The sequence below is a fragment of the Camellia sinensis genome, unplaced genomic scaffold (genome assembly GCF_055761805.1).
Source record: "Camellia sinensis isolate YWXY unplaced genomic scaffold, ASM5576180v1 Unanchor3, whole genome shotgun sequence".
NCBI lineage: Eukaryota > Viridiplantae > Streptophyta > Magnoliopsida > Ericales > Theaceae > Camellia > Camellia sinensis.
In genome coordinates this window covers 15,100,045-15,121,441 of record NW_028129178.1, presented here as the reverse complement: position 1 = coordinate 15,121,441, position 21,397 = coordinate 15,100,045, and the positions used below count along the sequence as shown (strand labels likewise).

Below are 21,397 nucleotides of genomic sequence, written 5' to 3'. Positions count from 1 at the left end.
CTAATTCCGCAAGCTTTCACAACTCGCGTCTCACTCCCGAGGTGTTTGAGGTGTTTCCGGCCCTTGTTGCGACTGTTACATGATTTTGGCCCCCCGATGGCCTACTTCCAAGCTTAAGTGTTAGAAAAGTGTGTTTTTCGACCTAGTTTTCAAATCGGGAGTCCCCGTGTCTGTTCGTTATGTTTTCACGGTTCAAATTGGTCCCTCCTGAGATGTTCGAGGTGTTCCCAGGGCCTTCTCGTAATTGTTACACGATTCCGGTATGCCAAGGCCTGTTTTCAAGCTTCAGTGTGAAAAAAGTACCTTTTCCGACCTAGTTTTCAAACCAAAAGTCCCGCGCTAGTTTCCACAACTTACATTGGTTTCTCCCGAGGTGTTGGAGGTGTTCCACGGGCCTTTTCGGGACTGTTACAGGATTTTTTTGGCCCCCGATGGCCTATTTTAAAACTTAAGTGTTTAGGAAGTGCATTTTTTGACTTAGTTTCCAAACCGGGAGTCCCATGCGAGTTCCGTAAGTTTCCACAGCTCACGTTGGTCCCTCCCTAGGTGTTTTGAGGCGTTCCCCGGACCTTCTCTTGGCTGTCACCCAATTTTGGCCCCCCCAATGGACTATTTTCAAGCTTAGGTGTGAGAAAAGTGCCGTTTCGGACTTAGTTTTCAAACCGGGAGTCCCGTGCTAGTTCCGTAAGTTTTCACAACTTACATCGGTCCCTCCCGGGTGTTTGACGTGTTCCCCGGGCCTTCTCGTGACTGTTACACGATTTTGACCCCCGACGGCTTATTTTCGAGCTTAAATGTGAAAAAAATGCATTTTTTGATTTAGTTCTCAAGTCGAGAGTCCCGTGCTAGTTCCGTAAGTCTCCGCAACTTACCTCTTGGACCCTCCCGAGGTGTTTGGGGCATTTCCCAGTCCTTCTCGCGACTGTGACACGGTTTTGGGCCCCTCCGGTGTCCTATTTCCAAGCTTAAGCGTGGAAAAAGTATCTCTTTCCAACTTAGTTTTCAAACCGGGAGTCCCCGTGCTTGCTCCGTAAGCTTTCACAACTCGCGTCTGTCACTGCCGCGGTGTTTAAGGTGTTCCCGGCCCTTGTTGCGACTGTTACATGATTTTGGGCCCCCGATGGCCTACTTCTAAAGCTTAAGTGTTAGAAAAGTGTGTTTTCCGACCTAGTTTTCAAATCGGGAGTGCCCGTGCCTGTTCGTTAAGTTTTCACGGCTCAAATTGGTCCCTCCTGAGATGTTCAGGATGTTCCTCGAGCCTTCTCGTGGCTGTTTCACGATTCCGGCCCGCTGAGGCCTGTTTTCAAACTTCAGTGTGAAAAAAGTACCTTTTCCGACCTAGTTTTCAAACCGGAAGTCCCGCGCTAGTTTCCACAACTTATATTGGTTTCTCCCGAGGTGTTGGAGGTGTTCCACGGGCCTTCTCGGAACTATTATAGGATTTTTTTGGCCCCCGATGGCCTATTTTTAAACTTACGTGTTTAGGAAGTGCATTTTTTGACTTAGTTTCCAAACCGTGAGTCCCATGCGAGTTCGGTAAGTTTCCACAACTCACATTGGTCCCTCCCTAGGTGTTTTGAGGTGTTCCCCGGACCTTCTCTTGGCTGTCACCCGATTTTGGCCCCCGCGATGGACTATTTTCAAGCTTAGGTGCAAGAAAAGTGCCGTTTCGGACTTAGTTTCCAAACCGGGAGACTCGTGCTAGTTCCGTAAGTTTTCACAAATTACATCGGTCCCCCCAGGGTGTTTGACGTATTCCCCGGGCCTTCTCGTGACTGTTACACGATTTTGGCCCTCGACGGCTTATTTTTGAGCTTAAGTGTAAAAAAAGTGCATTTTTTTATTTAGTTCTCTAGCCGAGAGTCCCGTGCTAATTTCGTAAGTCTCCGCAACTTACCTCTTGGACCCTCCTGAAGTGTTTGGGGCATTTCCCGGTCCTTTTCGCCACTGTGACACGGTTTTGGCCCACCCCCGGTGTCCTATTTCCAAGCCTCAGCGTGGAAAAAGTGTCTCATTCCAACTTAGTTTTCAAACCGGGAGTCCCCGTGTTAGTTTCGTAAGCTTTCACAACTCGCGTCTGTCACTCTCGAGCTGTTTGAGGTGTTCCCGGCCCTTGTTGCGACTGTTACATGATTTTGGCCCCCCGATGGCCTACTTCCAAGCTTAAGAGTTAGAAAAGTGTGTTTTCCGACCTAGTTTTCAAATCGAGAGTCCCCGTGCCTGTTTGTTATGCTTTCACGGCTCACATTGGTCCCTCCTGAGATGTTTGGGGTATTCCCCAGGCCTTCTCGTGATTGTTACGCGATTCCGGCCCGACGAGGCCTGTTTTCAAGCTTCAGTGTGAAAAAAGTTCCTTTTCCGACCTAGTTTTCAAACCGGAAGTCCCGCACTAGTTTCCACAACTTACATTGGTTTCTTCCGAGGTGTTGGAGGTGGTCCACGGGCCTTCTCGGGACTGTTACAGGATTTTTTTGGCCCCCGATGGCCTATTTTCAAACTTAAGTGTTTAGGAAGTGCATTTTTTGACTTAGTTTCCAAACCGGGAGTCCCATGCGAGTTTCGTAAGTTTACACAACTCACGTTGGTCCCTCCCTCGGTGTTTTGAGTTGTTCCCCGGACCTTCTCTTGGCTGTCACCCGATTTTGGCCCCCCGGATGGACAAAATTCGAGCTTAGGTGCGAGAAAAGTGCCGTTTCGGACTTAGTTTCCAAACCGAGAGTCCCGTGCTAGTTTCGTAAGTTTTCACAACTTACATCGGTCCCTCCCGGGGTGTTTGACGTGTTCCCCGGGCCTTCTCGTGACTGTTACACGATTTTGGCCCCCGACGGCTTATTTTCGAGCTTAAGTGTGAAAAAAGTGCATTTTTTGATTTAGTTCTCAAGCTGAGAGTCCCGTGCTAATTTCGTAAGTCTCCGAAACTTACCTCTTGGACCCTCCTGAAGTGTTTAGGGCATTTTCCGGTCCTTCTCGCGACTGTATCACGGTTTTGGCCCACCCCCGGTGTCCTATTTCCAAGCCTAAGCGTGGAAAAAGTGTCTCTTTCCCGCTTAGTTTTCAAAGCGAGAGTCCCCGTGCTAGTTCCGTAAGCTTTCACAACTCGCGTCTCACTCCCGAGGTGTTTGAGGTGTTCCCGGCCCTTGTTGCGATTGTTACATGATTTTGGCCCCCCGATGGCCTATCTCCAAGCTTAAGTGTTCGAAAAGTGTGTTTTTCGACCTAGTTTTCAAATCGGGAGTCCCCGTGCCTATTCCTTAAGTTTTCACAGCTCAAATTGGTCCCTCCTGAGATGTTCGGGGTGTTTCCTTGGCCTTCCCGTGATTGTTACACGATTTCGGCCCGCCGAGGCCTGTTTTCAAGCTTTAGTGTGAAAAAAGTACCTTTTCCGACCTAGTTTTCAAACTGGAAGTCCCGCGATAGTTCCCACAACTTACATTGGTTTCTCCCGAGGTGTTGGAGGTGTTGCACGGGCCTTCTCGGGACTGTTATAGGATTTTTTTGGTCCCCGATGGCCTATTTTCAAACTTAAGTGTTTAGGAAGTGCATTTTTTGACTTAGTTTCCAAACCGGGAGTCCCATACGAGTTCCGTAAGTTTCCACAACTCACGTTGGTCCCTCCCTAGGTGTTTTGAGGTGTTCCCCGGACCTTCTCTTGGCTGTCACCCGATTTTGGCCCTCCCGACGGACTATTTTCAAGCTTAGGTGCGAGAAAAGTGTCGTTTCGGACTTAGTTTCCATACCGAGAGACTCGTTCTAGTTCCGTAAGTTTTCACAACTTACATCGGTCCCTCCTGGGGTGTTTGACGTGTTCCCCGGGCCTTCTCGTGATTGCTACACGATTTTGGCCCCCGACGGCTTATTTTCGAACTTAAGTGTGAAAAAAGTGCATTTTTTGATTTAGTTCTCAAGCCGAGAGTCCCGTGCTAGTTCCGTAAGTCTCCGCAACTTACCTCTTGGACCCTCCTGAGGTGTTTGGGGCATTTTCCTGTCCTTCTCGCGACTGTGACACGGTTTTAGCCCCCTGCCCGGTGTCCTATTTCCAAGCCTAAGCGTGGAAAAAGTGTCTCTTTCCAACTTAGTTTTCAAACCCGGAGTCCCCGTGTTAGTTCCGTAAGCTTTCACAACTCGCGTCTGTCACTCGCGAGGTGTTTGAGGTGTTCCCGGCCCTTGTTACGACCGTTACATGATTTTGGCCCCCCGATGGCCTACTTCCAAACTTAAGTGTTTGAAAAGTGTGTTTTCCGACCTAGTTTTCAAATCGAGAGTCCTCGTGCCTGTTCGTTATGTTTTCACGGCTCAAATTGGTCCCTCCTGAGATGTTCGGGGTGTTCCCCGAGCCTTCTCGTGATTGTTACACGATTCCGGCCACCCGAGGCCTGTTTTCAAGCTTCAGTGTGAAAAAAGTTCCTTTTCCGACCTAGTTTTCAAACCGGAAGTCCCGCGCCAGTTTCCACAACTTACATTGGTTTCTCCCGAGGTGTTGGAGGTGTTCCATGGGTCTTCTCGGGACTGTTACAGGATTTTTTTGTCCCCCGATGGCCTATTTTCAAACTTAAGTGTTTAGGAAATGCATTTTTTGACTTAGTTTCCAAACTGTTAGTCCCATGCGAGTTTCGTAAGTTTTCACAACTCACGTTGGTCCCTCCGTAGGTGTTTTGAGGTGTTCCCCGGACCTTCTCTTGGCTGTCACCTGATTTTGGCCCCCCCGATGGACTATTTTCAAGCTTAGGTGCGAGAAAAGTGTCGTTTCGGACTTAGTTTCCAAACCGGGAGACCCGTGCTAGTTCCGTAAGTTTTCACAACTTACATCAGTCCCTCCCGGGGTGTTTGACGTGTTCCCCGGGCCTTCTCGTGACTGTTACACGATTTTGGCCGCCGACGGCTTATTTTCGAGCTTAAGTGTGAAAAAAGTGCATTTTTTGATTTAGTTCTCAAGCCGAGAGTCCTGTGCTAGTTCTGTGAGTCTCCGCAACTTACCTCTTGGACCCTCCCGAGGTGTCTGGGGCATTTTTCGGTCCTTCTCGCGACTATGACACAGTTTTGGCCCCCCCCGGTGTCCTATTTCCAAGCCTAAGCGTGGAAAAAGTGTCTCTTTCCAACTTAATTTTCAAACCGGGAGTACCCGTGCTATCTGTAAGCTTTTACAACCCGCGTCTGTCACTCCTAAGGTTTTTGAGGTGTTCCCGGCCCTTGTTGTGACTGTTACATAATTTTGGCCCCCCGATGGCCTACTTCCAAACTTAATTGTTAGAAAAGTGTGTTTTCCGACCTAGTTTTCAAATCAGGAGTCCTCGTGCCTGTTCGTTAAGTTTTCACGGCTCAAATTGGTCCCTCCTGAGATGTTCGGGGTGTTCCCCGGGCCTTCTCGTGATTGTTACACGATTCCGGCCTGCCGAGGCCTGTTTTCCAGCTTCAGTGCGAAAAAAGTACCTTTTCCGACCTAGTTTTCAAACCGGAAGTTCCGCGCTAGTTTCCACAAAATATGGTAGTCCCTTTGAAATTCAGCCATGGCACCAAGCTAGTCCACCAGAAACCGGTATTTTCCCATTGGTTTAAAAATTGTTATGAACACGGTAGCCTAGCTCGGCCCTGGTGTGACTTTGGATGGCTCGGCTGAGCAAACTCGCCCAGGGGCAAAGTGCAAGGGTGTGTCTGGCCAACCTAGTCAAGTCTACAAAGTGGAAATAAAAGTGTTATGCCCAGATAATTGGACCGCGCTAAGTAAATAGGCAGAGTAATATCAGCCTAGCTTGGTTACAGTTGCGTTACATACCATTTTTAATTCGGCCATGAAACAAGGCCGACTCAAGGTTTATAGCACGGTTGGTGTTCTATGCATTTCTAGTTCAGTCGAGTACTATCCTAAGGGTCACAAACAAGTTCATAGTTCGGTCACAGCACGATTTTGGATCAAAAATCATGTTCTAAACTGATTCAAAATCCAGTTGAGTGTGTCTTTAGGTTTGAGCGTGAGGTTTTTTGGGTTTATGGTATTTGCTCAAGTCTCTATTGCATATAACACGCATATATGGGAGATTAATTGCTATTCTTTAAAGAAAGGCGTATCAGTTAAAACAGAGAAAATGGCATGAGGAACTTACAGATTAAGGGCGTGAAAGCAGAATTCAATCAAACAAGCCCCTGCGACTGGGATTGAGACTTGGCAGTAGAAGATAAGGATTTGGAGTTAAAAATGTGAGAGGTTTTCCAGAGGGCAGATGAACAGTAACAATGGACGTTTGAAGACTAAGGGAATAAGTGCAAAATGGAAGTAAAAAGGCGGGACTATTCAAATTTTGGAAGTTATGATTGACGGCTGTCACAGCGGTAGAGGCAATCAAGGGGAGCCACGTATCCCAGTAAGGGCGTGGTGTCAGCAGCGTGGAAAAGCGGGTTGTACTACGTCAAAGACGGGAAAACCGAGTGGGTTTTGTAGCTCGACTAGCCGAAGTACTTCCCTTTGGCTAATATCTTAGCACGGTTTGAAGGTAATAATCCTAGTCATGCTTCGCAAATGGAACTAAGGGCCAATTGAGAGGATAATTTATGTGCATAAACCGGGCCGAGCTAGGTCCATTTGATTTAAGTATTGGGCCTAGCTAAGTAGACTCCACAATTCGTAAGGGCGCGCTTGCGGCCGAGCTAAGAGCTTTTATAGCTCGGTCTTGTGGTGTACAGATATCAGTCCAAGGACTGGAGCAGATTGGCTAGATGTAAACAGCAACTCGGACTGGGGTATATTTGTAGCATACTGGACTGAAGGTTATCTCAGTCGAATACCATCTTGGTTCTATCCAATGTAGAGCAGGGGCAGGCTAGCTCAATTGAGTGTACTACCGAGCTAAGGCAGGAGGTTAGAGCCGTCTCACTTGGTTGGTAGTGAGTAGGATGTTATGAGGATAGGGATTATCCTTGGGAGTGTGATTATTAGGAGGACTCTTATAAGGAGAGCTGGAGTCCTACTAAGATTGTGCCAGGTGGAATCTATAAAAGCTCATGATAGGACCTACGTACAGGTATCACAATTCTTATTCTCAAATACACAGAGCTTTTGTGTCTATAGTCTATTTGCTGACTTAGGCATCAGAAGGGTTTCCGGCACACACCCACCAGCTAATTCACGTTTGTATTTTCAAGTGATAAGACGAGGACGTTTGAAGGAGTGTAAACTTAATGAACAGAATTATACGAGACAGATTATTTCGTGCTCGTACAATTTTAATAAAATAAAATAAAAATTCAACTTTTTAACCGAGCTACCAAAATAATCTATCTTCATCCTCTCCATCCCAGCCCAACCCGAAGCTTCGTTTTTCCACCCTCTTCTACATATACATAAACATATAAATATATACATGGGTGAGAGGCGAGAGAGAGAGAGAGAGAGAGATGGGGGTGGAGATTGTGGAGCCAAACACATGCATTCGGGGTTGCTGCCGGAGCGACTCAATTTCTCTGCATCTCCCACCTTCTTCCTACTCTCTCTTAAACCCAATTGCTCGAGGTATCAATCAATATATATGTGTGTGTATTTGTTTTTTTGTTTCTTAATTGCAATTCAAAGAGAGAGCTTAATTTGTGGCCCTTAATTTGTACCCCTCTTTGGCTTTGCTCTCACATTGGCTTTGTTGTTGTGAATGTGAAACTGAATTGGTGTGTATTCATTCTGTTTCAGGAGCAGAAAGTGTGGTTTATGAAGCTGTTTTGGATGGAAACAAGGTTGCTATGAAAAAACCCATTTTGTCTACGTCTGATCACATTGATAAATTCCACAAGGAATTGCAAATGCGATGGTCATTTCTACTCTCTCTCTCTCTCTCTCCATATATACAGTAGCTCATTTTGTCCTATTTAGCACACAAATATTCTCCACCTTTTCTCATTTTCTATCTCTGCCTTACGTGAATTCCAAATTAGCAAAACCCCTTTTTGTGTGTATATACATGTGTGTGTGTGTCTCACTATGTAAGTAACCAACTATAGTGCGATGATCAAGGCCTACCTTGAGTTGTTGGAGCCCTAAGAGGACTCTTGAAATTGGAGCCTTTTATATATAATCATTAAAAAAATTGCATGTAAAATAGTAAGTATTTACATTATATATATATATATATATATTTAAATTTGCTATTACCCACACAAATTTAGCTTGCAGATATAATTACTAAAATTTACTTACACAAATTAAGACACGAAGAAAAATCATTACAAGAGCTCAAAATGATAAGAATATTGTCTTGTTAGTTTTATAATATGACCAAATTCAGTTTACAAAAAGGTATCAGTTAAATAATACCAAATAAAAATTGAACCAACTACAACAGTGTATCAGTTAAATATTACTTTTCTCACATTTTTTAATGCAAAATTACTAATTAAGCTTGCATAATCTATAAGGACCCTTTAGTTTAGATTGTGAACTTAGATTAGTTGTACTGAATCCTTATTTTTGAGCCTACTAATGCTATAAGAGTTAAAATTAATTAGGGGCCCCTAAATTTTGTTAAAATTTGGAGGCCCTTGGTGGTCTTGAATCAAGGTTGGGGCTGGCCATGATGCATTTGGGGGAGGAGAGGGATATTGGTTCTGGAAAAGGATGTTGAGGTGGTTTTAGGTAGTTTTACCATTTTATCATTCTGTGCAAATCAAAATAGAATCCAAAGATGTTTGAGCACGGGGTAATTCAGGCATACTAAAAATCTGTCAGGGACATCAATTAAGGTGTTTCCTTCTAATAATAGTATAAAATATGCGCTTATATATGAATTTATGTGTGTAGATGTTTATGTATGTGTATTTGGTTTGTTTATTTGAATGTCTACATGTGATATGCGGGATTCTTTTTTGACAATTTGGTTATATGATGTGATGATGAAGCAAGTTAGATCATCCAGGAATCGCCACATTGGTTGCAGCACATGCAAAGCCTCCAAATTACATGTTTTTCTTCAAATTCTACGAGTCCCTAAATTTGGCAGAGAAACTACACGTGGAAGAGTGGAATCCAACTTTTGATCAAGTGCTCACCATCTCAGTCCAGTTAGGTATGTCTTTGATGATCTTGGCTTCATTTGAGTTTGTTTTAATTTTGTGGAGTAAACCTTAATTCCTTACTCGTCATTGAAATTCTTTGTATTTTCTTTGTGATATTATGTGCAAAATTCCTCTTATTAAGGGTAAATAAGTAGTATAGATTAGGCTGAACATGACACTCATAGACTTATTACCTGTTATGATTTGTTTAGGTAATATGAAATACTTGAGATGATTCTTATAGGTGCTTAGTTCACAATGATGACATGTTAGTGATGTGGTGTAGATTTCAGGTTTAGGTTTCTAACTACTGTAAAGTTATATAGTGAATCTTTCCATTGGTGTTTTTCTTGCTTGAAGTCTCTTTTTACTTTGAGTGTTGCTAATGGTACTACTCGTGCTCCGTCACAATTATTACAAATGATAAATTTTCGAAATTCTTGGACATTTAGTCTTTTTTGGAAAAATAATAAATAAAGAAATGTAGTAAATCCTTTAAACAGAGCCTTCTATTGAACCTAAATTGTTTTCAAAGCATCTTTTCAATTCTGGACGAAAACAAAAATTTTAGCCCTAGTTTTTGTTTAGATGCAATTGAAGGAGTAAAATTGTAACTTAAATCATAGATTTGTGTCAGGAGCAAAACTCCAACAACCCCTAGCAATAATAATAATAATAATAATGATAATAATAATATTTATCAAAAAAAATAATAATAACAATTATAAAAATTAAGCCATTCAGCAATAAACACCTATGAAGTACGATACTCCAAAAATGGTGTCGTACGAGTACTGGGTACTTACCGGGTGCGGGTACGAGTACCGGTACGGCAGTACACGTACCGGGTACGCCGAATACATGTCGTGTACGGCAAATACATTTGGGTACGTCATGGGTACATTGTGGGTACGGCGTGGGTATGACACCAGTACGGCAAAATGAATTTTTTTTTTTTTCCCCTCAGATGCTAGAATTTATTGCAGCCTTTATTATTATTCTTTCAATTTTGAAAATATCAAGTAATTTATTTCCAACACTCTTTACCTATGAGTCGTGGTTTTGGTCTCTTTTGTATCCTGTTTTAGACAATCAAAAAAGAAAAAAAAATAATTGTATAACTTTTTAGACAAGTTGTTCTCTTTTTAGTTTTGATATTGAAATTTTGATTTGTATGTTGGATGTTTGGCTATAAATTTTTAAAAAAATTAAAAAAAATTGACGTAAAATTGATGTACCCAGCCGTACTAATACCCTACTTTTTAAAGAATTTTCCGTATCGGTGTACCCGTATCATACCCGTACCCGCACCCATGCTTCATAGATAAACACTTAAGGCTGCAAATTACTATTTGACGATTGTCACCGTCTAGAGGGAAAAAAGGTAATAAAAAAATTTAAAAAAATGATATGAAAGTCAAAATGTAAATGCTTTGGTATGTAACTTTATTTTGTTGATTAAGGTTGGAGTTTTCTATTTATTCGAGAGGCTTTTATAGGAACAAATGAAATTACAATGGACTTCATTTGATTGAAGGGTTGATATCGTGTCTTTAACAAATTAGGAGCAATTGAAATAGGCGCATGCCTCGGATGCGCTTCGTTAATGTCATCTCACCTCAAGGATGGCAATGGATCGGATTTTGAGTGTGAATTCTTACTTTTAAACTTAATTAATTTAGTGATACAATTTTATACTTTACTATAAACCTGACAATTTTGACCTACCTACCGCTATAGTTTACCCTACCCTGGCCCTCAGGTGCACCTTACTACACTTTGTGCCTAGGTGCGTGCCTAAGCACGCTTTTGATAGCATTGGCTTAGATTTTACACACATTCCATAAAACATACGTTGTCAATGATTAAGGATGTGCAATCTACTACCATGTGGTGTTCTTAAGTATTGTTTTTTTCAACATATAGGAATTAGTAGTGTTTTTTGTCAATTTTGAATAGATTATTCCTGATGCATCTAGAGAAGGGAACCCAAACTTAGATTAGGTTATTGACCATTGACCAAAATAAAATAAAGAGATTAACTTATTGGTAAGTTTTAGCATGTTGCACAAGATTTATAAGAATGTCTAAACATATGAGTGATGATAATGAAGTATTTATGTCACGATGGACATAATGCTCTTCAAAAATTTTGATAAATATCCTTGAATTTTTGTAAAACATGGGAATAGCTAACGTGGAATATGATTTCAATTTTTAAAACATTCATGAATAAATAATGCAAATAATATTAATTTTTCTAAATTATTTCCAACATCTCACCAATTTAACCTGCATGGATAGCCTAGTAGTCAAAGGAGTGAGATATAAACTCAGATGTTTTGGGTTCAGCTCTTGCTGGCATCTAGACCCTGTCTTGGAGAGGGTCTTCATCATCCAAAAGGAAAAAAACCTCGCCAATTTTAAAATTTGGTATTGCTACTCAGCATCTTAGGTAGACGTCCTAATTAGATACCTCTTTAAGTTTCAGCTGAAAATTCTTGGAATTACTTTATGGATTTAATGGTAACTACTGAACCTCTTCAAATTACTCGTCTCATTAATTTAGAAATTCCAAATTTGTTTTGGTTTCAGCTCTCGCTGCTTCTTCTCTGTTTCTTTCTCTCAACATCTTCTGCTTCCTTTGTCTCTCTCTTCTCTACATATTCTTCTCTTTTATGCATCTTCCCTGGTTCTTTCTCTTTCTCTGCATAGCTTAGCTTCGCTTCTTCTTCCTCTTCTTTACTGCTTTCTTCTTCTTCATCTTCCCAGCTGGTTTCTTCTTCCTCTCCCCTGTTGCTTTCTCTTTCTTCTTCTTCACTGATGTTGCTTCTATATTCTCTGCTTCTTTGAATCTATTATCTACTTCCCCGCGTCTACTACTACTCCTGCTACTGCTGATCTGTCTGTTCTCTGTTGTAGCTGTTGTTTTCTCTTCTCCGTAACTGTTATTGGATCTTTCCTCTGTCACTGATGTTGCCTTCTCTCTTTCTTCTCTACTGCTGCTGCTGATGATGATGATGATGATGAGGATTTCATCCGTGTCCAATTACTTAATTTGTTTACTCTTTGCTTGGTACCACATATGTGTTTTGATGGAATTCCTGTGAGAAACCAATTTTCTTGTTTGGGAGTTTGGGCTGAATGTAGTAAAGTTCTCCATTTGAGTTATATCACTTGAAATTTTTTCTAACCAAAGTACCAAACTAAGCAAAATCCGAGTACATAGGAAGGAGAAACTTTGGAGCAATTTTTTGAAACGTAAACATCTCTTCAAACTCGAGATGGGTTTTCTTCGACAAGAGGGGTTTGATGTAATGTGGTCCCATAGGAAAAGATTGATTGCTGATTACTGGCATTGGATAAGCTTATTGCTGTATGTCTGTCCCTTTGTTTTGATTCTCTGTTTTATGAACGTATGATAAGGTTTATACTAAAGTTATAATGATCATGTTTCCTATTTTACAGCTAAAGCTCTGCAACATCTACATAAACTTGGGATTGTACACAGGGATGTAAAACCAGCAAATATTCTTGTAAAGGCCATCATCATTTTCTGATTTGTTTTGTTTTGTTTTGTTTCTGATCTTTTTGTGGGTAAGACTTTGTGTTTCCTATTGAAGTGGTTGAATAATATGCTGCTGGTGCCTCTGTTTTTTTTTTTTTTTGGCAGCTTGATGAAAACCTTCGTCCACATCTGGCAGACTTTGGTTTAGCAGAATATAAGAAAGATCTTAAACGAGTTTCTATGGAGAACTGGAGGTCATTTGGAAAGCCGACTGGTGGTTTCCATAAAAAGAATATGGTCGGCACACTCATTTATATGGCGCCTGAAATATTGAGAAAGGAGATACATAATGAAAAGTCAGATGTATATAGTTGCGGGTGTCCTTCACGTGTTGCATCTTGCATTTTTTGAAATTTGTTGTGCTAGCGTGTCCATGTCATATCTCTATCGTGTCTCTTGTCCATGTCCATACTTCTTAGAGTGTCTAATAATGGATTAAACACTATTTTCTTGGGCTGACTATTTTCATGTCGTACTTGTCGAAAAGCAAATAGAATGATTGGTCATCTTGATCATTCATGAATGCCTTAATTCACTTTATCTAACAAATTTCGTGGCAATGTAATAACAAGAAGGGTATGCATGTACTTTATATTGTTAGATTCGGGGATAACATTTCAATGTTAGATAGTATGTATAGACCGAGTCTTTTGCTTTGTTATCTAGGCAGCTTATTTCTCTTACAGTCCTACCTTGTCGTAGAACTTGGGATTTGATAGATCATTATCATTTGCAATGACATGTAGAAGAATTTATTTTATATAATTTCATATAAACATGAAATTTGATTTCGATGTGTTGCAGTGAACTGCTTACTGGTGTTGTCCCATATACGGATCTTCGTGCAGAAGCGCAGGTTTGACTTTTTCCTTTTACTATAACTCACTGTTTACATGGCTATATGGCTGTTAAATTATCACTCTTGCGAGTGGAGGTGTAGAAATGTGTGTGGGCCAGTAATAGCATAGATGAAGTAAATGTCTGAGGAGTTTGGCACCTCCTTGATGTTGATGTTACGTGCCCCGAAAGTGTTGGTGATGTAAGGGGTGCTAACTCCTATTTATAAGAGGGGGGTCACAAGACCCATAACAAATTTCCTAGATATTTCTGTATTCCATTAGGATATGCCACAACATGTGGCTGTGTATCAATCCCTTAGGATTTGCCTTGATCCCTCAGCATCCACACAAAAGGTCCAATGGTGTGGTATCTCTCTCTCAGTAAGGCTGGCTTAAGTGGCACTCACGGGGTGTCGTAGTGATCAACACTTTAGTCTCTAGCCACCAAACCACAAAATCTTCCGAGGTGCTATGTTGAATACTTCAGCATATATAAGTCCTGCCTCTTTGACTTGGCTATTGGACGAATGGCACAGTGTTACTATCGCAGAGTTGAAGGACATGTAGTTTGACCACCATGGTGATTTAAGACAAGTGGAACACTTGAATCCTGCAGTTTAACCACAGCAGTTTCAAGCAAGCGTGGCATGAACTCTTTTTCTGGGACTTGGGGTATATTTCCTGCCACTCTGTGTTGAAGGTCATGTAGTTTGACCACCACGCTAAGCTCTCTCATTTTCAGCCACTCTGTGTTGTTCAATCTCATTTAACATCTAGTGGGATTTCTCTTCCTGCTTTCTAGATTACTTCTCATACCATTCCTCATTTTTCTTGTCATTCAGTTTATGAGCACACATATGTTCATGCATATAACTGCTTATCAGGGTTCAAGTTTCCCATATAATTTTCATATTCTAAAAATTGTATTAAAAAAAAAAGGTTTCTGTTGAAGTTAAATTTCTTCTGGACGTCCAATTCTTCACAGATAATATCTTACATCTTAATCTGACTGAATGCCCCCCAATCATTTGACCTGTCAACTATGCTTTTTAACATGGTTGTGCATCATGTGATCTGCTTGCAGGCCCACGCTGTGCTGGAAATGAACTGTACTGAACAGCAACTTATAGCAGCCGTGGTGTCTGAAGGATTGCGACCTGCTCTTGCTGGTCACAGCTCGTCTGCACCAACAGGTTTCCCGTCCTTGATACAGAGATGTTGGGATGCAAATCCCCAAAATAGGCCTTCTTTTGATGATATTATTCTGGAACTTGATCCCATCTTGGAATGCAGAAAGAGAGTAGAGGAAGACGAAAAGGAAAAGGCACTTGTTGACCCCTCTATCCCTCTTGGTGATGAGGGCATCCCGAGCCTTCTTGCTTATCAAAAAAGTATTAACTGGTTTACTGAGGGTGAAAACCTGTCAAAGAGATCTTGTCTCGCAGCTGATTCTGGTGTCAGAATTTGGCCTGATCCTTTTACTGATCCTTCAGCATACCATCCAGTGTTGTCTTGGGGATCCTTCGGTACTTGTGGGAGAAGGGAGACAATGGAGGACACTCACTTTCTTATGCCCCATATGTGCGGTGAGAAGGATATCCATGTGTTTGGAATCTTTGATGGTCATCGAGGTGCGTCATAAATTAAGAGCTACTTATTTTCATCCTATTGGTGTATTTGGTACCAAACTCAAGCAACAGTGGATTTTAATGAGAACTAAAGCTCATGTGGGTGATCACAATATTAATTAATAAACAATTGCTTGTGCATCACTTGAAGTGTTTCTTAATGAAACCAGAATGACATAATGAGCATTACAAAGCCCAACTATTACAAAATGGAATTATTTGGAAATTAGTTTTAAGAAATTAATGTTTAAATTCTTGAAGAATTCCTTTTTTTTTTATAATTCTTTTTGGTTGTTTCCAAACATAGCCTATGTGTCGTGTATTAGTTGCTCTAGATTACAATAAAAATGGCAAGATCAAATGCAGGTGCAGCAGCTGCTAAGTTTTCTGCTCGAGCTCTACCAGGATTTTTGCAAAGTCTTGGTTCCATAAAAAGGTTTTTTCCATTCTATTATTCTCGTGGGCTCTTTACATTCTATAATCTATATATGAATGCATTTAATAAGAAGTACATATTTTTATTTTGTATTTGATAACAATGCAGTCCGTCCGATGCATTACTAGAAGCATTTGTCAAGACAGATGTTGCATTCAGGAATGAATTGGATTCCCATCATAAATCTAAGGGAGTTATTCAGAAAGACTGGCATCCTGGTTGCACAGCCATTGTGGCTCTTATAGTCAGAAACAAGCTTTTTGTTGCTAATGCTGGCGATTGCAGGGCAATGCTATGCCGAGCTGGCAGTGCTTATGCTCTAAGTAAGGTGAGATCGGACTTGATTTATCAACTAAATGACTGTGTAGTTGAAACATTCTATTAGAATAAAACATGGGACCTTTTTTTAACTTATTTTATTAAAAATTGTCTCCTTTGCTTACCCAAATGGGTTAAATTGTTCTCCAACTAATTCAACTTGACGCTGTAGGATCATGTTGCAAGTTGTCCTGAGGAGAGAGAACGTATTATCAGTGAAGGGAGACAGGTCAAATGGCAAGTTGACACGTGGAGGGTTGGGCCTGCTGCTCTCCAGGTTTTCTTCTTATCCTTTGCTTAACGATATTCTAGAAAAATGTGTAGACTATTGTCTTCTAATATGGTTGTCTATTGTGAGGAAGTATATAATATAAACTTATTTGTTTCGTCAAATTCTTTTTGCACCAAGTGTTAAGACACATGAACCACCACTACAACCCATATCTAGGGATATCTTGAGCATTATGATTATCAAAAATACTTATGATCACTAAAACATGAGCGAAAATATAAAAGGTAAGGAGTTGGTCCTCGAATCCTACTCCAACTTCTGAGCGTAGCGAGGAGGCTCCTTGTGTCCTGCATCGGTTGGTAGTTGTATGGAGGGTTCATCAGTTGTCACCATGAAGAGGAACATTATGCAAGTTGGGCTCAAAGCATTCGATGTGGTTGTTGACGGGGTTGATCGCAAGAAGATGTGGGTCGCAAAAAAGGGTAGATCTCTGCAAAGATCCCTGATGTTGGGATTTGAAGTTCCTTTGTTGGCTCAAAAGAAGCTTCTTAATTCCTGAAGAGAGGTCTTTTGGGCAGTCTCAACCTCTCGGAGGGCGCATAGGCTTTTGGAGGTCTAGAGACTGGTGAATAGGAGTGGTTGCTCCTTGAGGTTAGGATTTTTGGGGCAAATCAGTGGCAGGTTGTCACACCCCAATTTCAGATTAGAAATCTAAGGCATGATGGTTAAGGGTTGAAGGCTAGTTAAGATTATTAAGTTAAAATAGTGAGATCTTCTATTGTAAGTTCATATTAGATGTGGACTGATTCAAAAGAGTAGGGTGATTGATGTATGTTTTAAAGCCTAATTTAGTGTTCAAGGGTTCAACAACAAAAATGGAAACGAATAGCAAAGCAAATGATTTAAATTTCAATAACAAGACTTGCTTCATATGTGTGTGTGTTTATAATCCTAGTGTATAAAAGTAGCACACACCGAACTCTCTTTCCTCCCTACTTAAATCCCATTACATTACACAAAAGAAATAGTACAGGTACAACTTTTAGGTATATACATTACACTTTACAATCAGCTCACAACAGTACAATAAAAAAATACGGTAAATTACGTTAAACCCCCCTCAACTATGACCTATTTTTGAGTTGCCCCCTTAATGTTTTAAAGGCAACACTTACCCCCCTTGAAGTATATGAATTGCAAAAGTCATTAACACTGTTAACAAAAATTATTAAGTTACCCTTTTACCCTTCAATTGTATTGCTACCAGACTACCATTATCTTCTTCAACCACTACCTAATTTCTTCCAAACCCTAATTAAATCAATTCAATCCCAAACCCTTGATTCCACAGTGTCTCCACAATTCCGATTAACAAACACAACAAATTCATTTGACAAAGGGAGTAAAGTCAGCCACTGTGAATCACCACAACAATCCCATATTTTTGCAGGACCTAATGATCAACAAAGGGAGTGAAGTTTGGGGGTGGCAATGGATATAGGGTTGTTGCTTAAGGGCTTGGGGTTTTGAACTCATTGAAGAGAGAGAGAGAGAGAGAGAGATGAGGGGTTGGCAGTGGCTACAACAGCTTATGGCAATGGCAATGGCAATGGCGACAACGGTGGTTGAAGACAATGGCCCACCTCTCTTCATCTCACTCGCCACATGCAACTCCTCTTCCAGCCTACACCAACTCCTTTTTTTTTCTTTCTTTAACCAATGGCATCTCCTTCATTGTTCCTCCCTCCTCCCATCTCTGCACCACCACCTTATTTCCCCCACCACTCACCACCTCCCCTTTCGATTCCCACCAAGCCGAAACCCCTTGCCCACAGCCTCCCTCCCACTGATCAAACACCCCAATACACATTGAAACCCCTCAACACTAAAAGCCCTATATTAATTCAACATATGCCCACTAAAATCCCCCCACCTAATCAACGTATCACCATCAAAACCCTCAATTCTTTTGCTGTGAAACTTTTTTATCAAATCATAATGGCTTGGCTAATAAGGGTTCTCTAGTTGGTATTAGCCATGAGAGTTTCTAGTTATGGCTTGGCATTTCTGGCCATGTAGAGTTGCTGGTTGTGTATATATATACAATGTATGTATATATAATAAGGCTTTTTTAGTCATAAGTTTTTAATTACAGTATGATACATTTATGCCAAATGACTACCGGTGTGATGACAGAAGAGGTTTAGAGTTACAAAACAAAACTATAAGCGGGTTGAGTGTAGAATTTTAAACATTGATTTTTAACTTGACAATGGGTCATAGTTGAGAGGGGTTTACTGTAATTTACCCTAAAAATATATATGTTGTTAGAATAGGAAATTGGTAGAATAGGAAATAATGAATTGTATTCTTATTTATTCCTTTTTTAGTTGCTTGAATTATGCCTGTAATTGATCAGAATTATCAATATAAAAGGGAATGAAGTCTAACTCATTTCCTAACTCTTTCTTTTCTCTAAACCTACATATGTGTATATATATATGTATGTATGTATATATATTAATATAATTTACCCTAAAACATTGATTTTTGTTCTTTGTGTGGTGTAGCTAAAATTAAATACAACAATAGGTTGAGTATAGGAAGATTCATAATTCTCAACCAAACTTGCTAGTATGTCCACCAACAAAGCACACCTACAGTAGGCAAACATTTTTTCTTTAATTTGTTAAGTTATATATTCCTTTATTTTTATTTTTCCTTCATGTCTTGTGAGGGCCTGAACCTTGCACCTTATCTTTTTGGGTATTAAGAGATAGCACTGAGCTAATAGCTGATATTTTATTTATTTTATTTTTTAAATTCTAAATAATGAATTAGAAACAAAAGGTTGGTTTCTATTTAATGAGGTTTCTGTAAACTAGATTTAAAAAATAAAGAAACAAGAAGAGGATGGGTAAACAGGAACACATGGTCCCTGCCCGGCCCCACTCTTTGCCCGTGCTTCCAGTATTCAACATGATGTGAAAGCAATAATCAATAATTTGTGGTTGAATTTGAAGTTTATTAATTACATATTTTTTACAGGTTACGCGGTTTATTGGCGATGATGATCTGAAGCCTGCTATGATTGCAGAACCTGAGATAACTGAGACCATACTGTTTGTAGAAGATGAATACTTGGTAAGGTCCTTTGATCTGATAATCTTCTGTTATCTGGGGTTTATTATTTGTGTGCTACGAGAAACTAATAAATGGATTTGTGGCTTCTAAATAGACTTTTATGTACAGTTTCCAGGGAAATCAAAAATTTTAAATAACTGCAGTTGCATCTGCTTTAATCACTTTAAAAGCATTTGTTCTATATGCCATTACCAAACACAATTTTCTGTAGTGCCTGGATGATCGTAGCACAATTCATGTTCTTGCAATTTGAAATTTGTAGGCCCCCAATTTAGGAGGTCCCATACTTGGAAATGTTATTAGCAAGACAATTGAATAATCCTGAGATATATTATTGAAGTTTGAAATTTGTAGCCTTACAGAACAAGATTTTCTCCAAGTGTTTCCCACAAACACTCCATTAATCCCAATAGTTTAAAAACCCTTTTATGAATGATGTGGAAAAGAAGTAACACAAGGTTTTAGAACAATAAACTTTTAAGGAGTTGAATTTAAACAACAAAGCTCACAAGAATATGGAAGTTGAAGCTCAAAACTTGAAAGATCTTGATGGGTATTACATATAATCCTTCATCCCATGTTTGTAGACATGTAAAAATCTTGTTTTATAGCCCTTCGTCTCATTTTGGTCATTCCAGTGCAGTAAATGCGTCTCTAGCAGTTGAAACGAAGTAGCTGTTGCATATTTTAGAATTTAAATTTCGCGACGAAGGAGTCAACTTATTTTGAATCTAGGTGAAATCTGAAGCTCTCAGAACTTTTCTTAAGGGATTCGATTTATTTTGTCAAGGAGTTGACTAATCCTTTTATCTGCACGACAACTGGAGTTCATGGTCAAATCATTTATTTGAGGTCGACTCAAGACCTTCAATGTTTTTAAGATTTTCACGTGTTAAGCATCTCAAACTCATCCAAAACCCTTTCTAACTCCAAAATAATTTAGATAATGAACATTTAATCACAAAACAAATATCAAAGACTTATTTTGGAGCTTTTTAATCTCAATCATTACAGCAGGAAAAATGTAAAACTTTTAAAACACTTGTACTCCTTTTGTAATGAATTATTCATCAAATACTAATGACAAAATCATGTTACATTCTCATATTTCATTAAGCTATCCAATAGCTAACACCAAAGGATATTGACAATTCAAAGTACAAGTTTATCATTTGCTAGCCACTCACTAATTTTGTATTGTGAAATATCAAACATATATCACTGTAAAACACAACCAACAAAAGCAACATAGACAATATCAAAACTAAACCATAGGTCTAATTTCTCTTTCATTTGAAGCATTTTGAGGCTTCTTGAATTCAACCCTTATTCTTTTGTTATGTTTACAGTTAAAATAGAATACAAGTATCTTGGCAGACTAACCCCAAGGGGTTGGCCTAGTGGTCAAGACCTGGGCCTGGGGTGTGCTCCCTTCAAAATCTTCTAAGTGCAAACAATTTCTGGGACTTTGCCCCGACCCCCCACTAGTGGATGGTGAGATTGGTCTTCCGGAGTAGTCGGTCTAGTGGGCCAGATGCTGAGTTATCAAAAAAAAAAAAAAAAAACTATCTTGGCAGACTTGTAATTATTCTAATTTGTATTATGCTTTTCGTTTGTTAGTGCATAACACAGGTAGGCACTCAGATCAAACTTATTCAAAAGAGATCGTATACCACAATTTGAACGATTATGGTTTATGCCTTTGTTTTTCGGTTCTAAAAATAAAAAAATTCTAGTGACCTTGCCCTATCTCTTCCCTCCCCATTCACACCTCATGGTTTCAAAGCATTGAAATAAGACAATACAGGGAGGGTGTGGAGTAAGCCTAGAATGAGAGAGTGTTCTGACGATTGAACTTCCATAGAACTACATGTAAAGTGAGACAGTCCATACCTAATATTAGGAAGATAACCTCTCTAGTATATTTGGGAGTGGTTAAGTTTGAGATAACATTATAGTGTTAAAGATATCAGAATATATGAAGATCCATAACTGAAGGGATTTGATTGTATCTCCCACTTTATATATATGGTGTACCATGTAATCAAGAGGATTAAGTAGTGTGAATAAAAGATTTAGCCCATAGGGCTTTGTATGTGTGGACGTAGGCCAAGATTGACTGAACCACATTAACTTTTTGTGTTCTTTCTTCTCTCTTTTCTATTTTTATTATCTCTTCATATTCAACCTTCTTGTCATATT

General features: G+C 40.0%; 1 pseudogene across 1 annotated transcript in view; it reads left to right on the top strand.

Moving 5' to 3' along the window:
* LOC114319936 (protein kinase and PP2C-like domain-containing protein) overlaps nt 1-21,397 on the top strand; it is a 50,412-nt pseudogene that overhangs the window by 28,284 nt on the left and 731 nt on the right. The window contains exons 4-14 of the transcript XR_014358631.1: nt 7,673-7,790; nt 8,875-9,041; nt 12,499-12,566; nt 12,704-12,915; nt 13,285-13,296; nt 13,403-13,454; nt 14,522-15,068; nt 15,432-15,501; nt 15,610-15,829; nt 15,992-16,096; nt 19,100-19,195. The product of XR_014358631.1 is annotated as a protein kinase and PP2C-like domain-containing protein (transcript). The remainder of the gene's footprint in view (nt 1-7,672; nt 7,791-8,874; nt 9,042-12,498; nt 12,567-12,703; nt 12,916-13,284; nt 13,297-13,402; nt 13,455-14,521; nt 15,069-15,431; nt 15,502-15,609; nt 15,830-15,991; nt 16,097-19,099; nt 19,196-21,397) is intronic.